We start from the raw sequence: 6000 nt of genomic DNA on the forward strand, positions 1-6000 counted from the left end.
GAGATGTTTCTACTTTCTTTTTTTTTTTTTTCTTTTCTGTGGCTACTAGAGATTGAACTCAAGGGCACTTGACCCCTGAGCCACATCCCCAGCCCTATTTTCTATTTTATTTAGAGACTGTGTATCACTGAGTTGCTTAGCACCTCACTTCTGCTGAGGCTGCCTCTGAACTCATGATCCTCCTGCCTCAGTCTCCTGAGCCTCTGGGATTTCAGGCCTGTCCCATTGTGCCTGGCTTTATTCATTTACTTATTTTTTTTAATGTAGGCACCCCAGGCTATAAGCTTTCATTTTAAAACTGAACTCATACAGTGAAGATATTTGTTGTATTATATCTAAGCTCTTATTTGTTTCTAAAAATTTCTTGATTTCTTCTCTCATTTCCTCTATGATCCATTCCTAACTTAAAAGAGTAATTTCATTCTCCATGTGTTTATTTGGTTTCTATAATTTTTTTGCTATTGTTTTCTGGTTTTATTTCATTATTATGTGTGTGTGTCTGGTATATATAAAATACTGAAATCACCCAGCATTATTGTATTTGGGTCTATCTGGGATTTCGTGTCTAGAAGTATTTTTAGTTAATTTTGTGTACTGATATTTGGGGCATAAACATTTACTATTGTTAATTTCTTATTGAATCATGTACAAACATGTACTGCACTTCTTTGTGTTTTTTTTTATCAGTTTTTGTTTGAAATCTGCTTTCTTACATATGAGAATATCTACACTATACTTCTATATGCCTCTACTAATACTGATAAAAATAAAGAGAATGTAAACCACCGATATTACAAATGGCAATCAAGATTTGAACAGGTTTTGCAGAAATAATAATTAGTTAATACTAAATATAAACTTATATTGTGACTTCTACAATTTAAAATAATGGACTGATTACAATAAAAAGAGCTAACAAAAGTCAAATTAAAAATTAGCAAAATAAATAAACATACCAGCTGTTTAATTTTCAAATAAATTGAATAAATGAGTAAAATTATCTTAAAAAGTGTTCAGGTCCTGTGGGTTTCACTATTTCAAATGTTTCTACAATGTAATTGTAGAAAAACTAACTCTAATCCTAAATAAGTTCTTCCATAAAATATAATTGTAGGAAAACTTTTCCAACTCATTTTACAATGCCAGTATTACCTTGATACCAACACCAGACAAAAACTGCAGATTAACAGATTACATAAATTCTTATCAAAATATGAATGGACCAAATGCAATATATATCTATATATACATGTATATTTATATATAAGTACACACACATGTGTATACACACACAAATATATATATATATATATATATATATATATATATATATATATAGTAAATAAGCTTTATTAAAATCAAGTAAGGCTGGCCCCAAATTAAATAATCTATGTACATAATATATAAATAATCTAAAGAAGAACAATCTCATTATATAAATCAAAGCAAAGAAAATGCCACATAATTAAATATTAATGTACAACTATTAATAAAGAAGAGAGGGAGTAATTTTATACATATACATAAAGGGAGAATTAATCAAGTTAATATTACTGCAGCATATATTACAGCATTCATTATTAGAGGTGCCACCATACTTGTGAATGTCCGAATACTTTCAAGGATAAGTCAAGTGTTGTCCCATGAAATGCAAAAGCATGCTTATGTTTGGATAGGATAAGCAAATAACTACTGAGGTTAAACAAAAATGAAGGCACAGAAAGAAATTCTGGAGAAAAAAAGAAATATTCCATATTTTTAATTGACATTAAGACTATAATTTTAATTTTTCCTAGGTTTTGTGTAACATCTATGGAAATATCTCACTGAGTAGACAATGTATCTATTTTTAGTTTTCCTCCTTCCTTTTTCTTTCAGCCCATTTAAAATAGCATGATTATAGCTTCATCATTACTTTTCATTATAAAAATTATAGTAAATTTTGCATTATTAAAGTATTTTGTGGTGTTTAGAATGGAACACACATCCTATTCATGGTAGTGAACTGCTCTACCACTGATCTACATGGCACTCCAATATTTATTTGTTTTGAATTTAATAATTAATTAAATATGTAAGAGAAAATAACACATAAGAAATCCTAGTGTAAGCCAATAAGAATAGATAAGGATAGACAGAAATTATTTAAATCACTCTATTGTTTCTGAGATATTTTACAACATCTTCATAATTAAGCAATTCAATTTGAGACTATTTACTATTTTTTCTTAGTAAAGTTACAGAAGAATGAAAATAAATTGATAATTGAACTAAATGACTAATTTCTTCCTGAAAGAAAATAATGTTTTATTTTAAGAATTCAAGAGGCTGTTTCATACAGCTGAAAATATTATTTTAAGTCTACATTATGGTGTATAAGAATTCTGATTTTTTATAAATTAGGAAAGTTTCTGTGAATCTGGAGATTAGCAGAAATGTGGATGCTTTATCACTCTTCTCTAATATACATACATTAGATTTTTTGTAGTTATTGTTTCTTATCTTTCCTGCTTTTACCATCTTGAATATTCAGCTTAAAAGTAAGCACCCAATTCCACATAAATTGAAAGCAAAAACAAATGTCTACTCACACAGAGTATCTAATATGCTGAAGGCAGACCACTTAAATTATTGACAGTTTATTCAATAAAAACTTATAAAGAAAATATATTGATGATTCTGATTAATAAACTATTCTTAAAATTGACAGAATATTTTCATAATTTTTAAATGTTAAAATACTGTAGGTAGTTGAGAAGTATCAAAATATCTTACTTCCATTTGCTATGTTTATAGTATTGCAATATAAGAAACACTTACACAGGTGTTTATGTAATTGTGATATATAGTAACTCTATTAAAATAATCTATTCTAAAATATTCTGTATATATTAATAAAATGAGAAACCTTATATGGCAAACTAAAAACAATTAATGTTAATAGTCAATGTTATCTATGTCCCATGTATTTATTTAATAAGTGACTTCTCCTGAAAAAAAATGTTGTTTTATTATTCAACTACAATCATGTGTCACTTAACAATGGATATATATTCCAAGAAATCCATCAATAATTTATTCTATCATTGTTCAGACATCATAAATTATTCAAACCTAGAAGGTATAGTCTAATACATACATATATGGTATATACTATTGCTTCTAGGCAACAAACCTGTAAAACACATTACAATAGTGAATATTTTAGGAATTATGCAGAATAATATTTGTTTATCTCAATATAGATAAGAAACAGATAAAAGGTGGTATAACATGTTTGAAAAATTATACATCTGTGTAGGGCACTTAATTTGGATGGAGCTTGTGTGACTGGAAGTTCTTCCAGGTAAGTAGTGAATGAGGGCTGAGTGATTGTGAAGGCCTAAGTCTTTGCCATACCCATTTTGGACTTTATAAACATTATACATTTAAGTTACATTCAATTTACAAAAATCTTTTAATAATGAATTCATCTTAGCTTACTGTAATTTTTTTTTAATTTTTTTAAATTTATTTTTTTGTAAAAACACTTTGATTAGAGCATGAACACTTCATAGAGATGTGAAAAGCATTTTCTCTTTATATCTTTCGTTTAAATTTATTTTTAATAGCACTATTTCAGATTCATTACCCTGTCTTTCCTTTGCTTATACTCCATCCTTTTCCTCCATTACCTTTTGTCTACTTTACTGCACTTCTATTCTTCCCTTCGCCCCCACTCTACTTATTTTGGGTTAGCTTCCACATATCAGAGAAAACATTGTACCTTTGGTTTTTTGATACTGGCTTACTTCACTCATCATGATAGTCTCCAGATCCATCCATTTGGTGTCAAATGCCATAGAGTCACTCTTTTTTATGGTTGAGCAATACTGCGTTGTATATATATATATATATATATATATATATATATATATATATATATATATATACCATCTTTTCTTTACCCAATTATTTTTTAAAGAGCACTTAGTTTGGTTCTATAACTTATTTATTATGAGTTGAGGGGCTATAGACATTGATGTAACTGCATCACTGTAGTATTCTGATTTTAAATCCTTTGGATATATACTGAAGAGTGAGACAACTTGGTCAAATGGTGGTTCCATTCCAAGTTTTTTGAGGAATATTCATACTGCTTTCCATAGTGGTTGCACCAACTTGTAGTCCCACCAACAATGTATAAAGTGTACCATTTCCCACACATCCTTGCCAGCATTTATTTTTACTTGTACTCTTGAAAAGTGCCATTCTGACTGGAGTGAGATGGAATCTCAGTGCAGATTTTTTTTTCCTAATATTTTTTCTCTATTTAAAAAGTAGCAATTGGGCATGTTGGTTATGCTGTTCCTTATGGCTTAGGGAGGGATGTTGGGCTTCTAATTCTTGAGCTGGTCAAGATATAGTTGGAATTTAACCATGGAATTGCAACACGGAGGCACTGGTGCTGAGAAATAATGCTGGAGGGGTCCCTAATCACCTGGTCACTCTTTGGTTTGCAGAGACACTGTCTGCAGGGTCCTGTCAAAGGCTACAGCTAAATCTTGCACTAAACTCCCCATTCATCTGGGTTCTACAAGCTGTAGGGTAGAACACTATGACCAAGGATGTCTTTGTGGGCTTTTGAAGCAGTAGAGAGACCCAGAGGCTTACTGAAAAAAAACCTCAGCCTTCTGAGCCTGGAGTGGTCATCTGCAGTGAATGGGGCTTGGATTGTTTAGGCCATGCTCTAGGGTAGACCTGGAGGCTCATAATATAGAGGGAAGAGCCAAGGGCTCACAGATCCTCCTGTGCTGGAGCAGCTGGGCCTTATATACACATAACTTACTGAGCTGACACTGGGGGAGGGTTTGGGTTGGGTTTGGGGTCCTGGGTGTGTCCTGGGAAGGAATAGGGCCAGGCTGCAGTGCTCTGGGAAGACAAGGACTGATGGAAATATTCTGTAGGAAGTAGCACCACAGGCCCTCTGGCAGGTAGTAGTGGATGAAGTACATGAGCCCCAGGCAATGGTCTGCGTAATAGCGGGTGGTGTGGTCTAGATGCCAGCAACATGTTAATGATGGCATCTACAACCAAGCTGAGGTTGGGCAGGGCCAGGCACAGAAAATGCAGAAACTGCCCTTGCAAGTGTTCAATGTATTCTTAATTGCTTGAGCTGTTCCCATTGACTCACATTTCTCACTAACTGTTTTGAAGAAATCAGGCTGGATGACACTGACTTTGATCCTCCAGGAAAGAAGTTTACAGCTGAATGTTTCCTTGAGTAGTGTCAAAGCTGCCTTGGAGGTCCCATAGGCTGCCAAGCACGTATATAGCATGTTCCCTGCTGGGCTGCCCACTGTCACAATGCGACCCTTTGAGTGGTGTGAGAGCTGCAGGAGGCCCTTGGTCAGCTACAGTGCGTCAAAGAAGTTCACCTCCATGCAGTTGTAGAATGTGGCCATTGGAGACAGCTCCACATCACTGAAGCCTGCATTATTGAGCAGGTCTCACACACCAGTGCTGTTGGTGTGGGACTTGGTGAACTTCAGTGCAAAGCTAATGTGTGCAGTTTAGTGAGGTCCATCTACAATAGCCTTAGGCAAAGGAAACAGCAGGCATGCAGCTTTAGGGCCCTGGGGTTCTTGAACTCTAACATGGTAGCCAGCATGTGAAGACCCTGGTGTCCAATTTCTTTGCCATCTCCTTGACAAAACCAGAGTCACAGCCAGTGATGAGTACTCGGCAAGAAGCCATCGGCAGACACAGTGGGCGTGCTAGGCAGGACAAGCAATCCAACTGGGAGCAGCCAACATGGCCAGTGTGGCCAGCATAGCCAGTCTAGTGAGGCCAGCAGTTCGCCAGTGCAGCCAGCAACTGGCAGCCCAGTCACAGGTCTGCAAGCAGTAACTACAGCAGCATATGGGCAACCAAGAGCAGACAGTTGCCACCCAACAGCCAAGGCAAGTGCTGTTCAGTGTTGTTTTAATTTGCATTTCTCTACTTGCTAGAGATATTTAT

The 6000-nt window shown here is 34.5% G+C and overlaps 1 pseudogene across 1 annotated transcript in view; it reads right to left on the reverse strand.

The window, feature by feature from the left end:
- LOC308639499 (11-beta-hydroxysteroid dehydrogenase type 2-like) overlaps window positions 1-5736 on the reverse strand; it is an 87090-nt pseudogene extending 81354 nt beyond the window's left edge. Inside the window, exons 1-2 of the transcript in view lie at window positions 5637-5736; window positions 4829-5470 (exon numbers count right to left, since the gene is read on the reverse strand). The product of the transcript in view is annotated as an 11-beta-hydroxysteroid dehydrogenase type 2-like (transcript). The remainder of the gene's footprint in view (window positions 1-4828; window positions 5471-5636) is intronic.
- Between the last annotated feature and the right edge of the window lie 264 nt (window positions 5737-6000).

The sequence above is a fragment of the Spermophilus citellus genome (assembly GCF_964194105.1).
Source record: "Spermophilus citellus genome assembly, chromosome: X".
NCBI classification, from domain to species: Eukaryota; Metazoa; Chordata; class Mammalia; order Rodentia; family Sciuridae; genus Spermophilus; species Spermophilus citellus.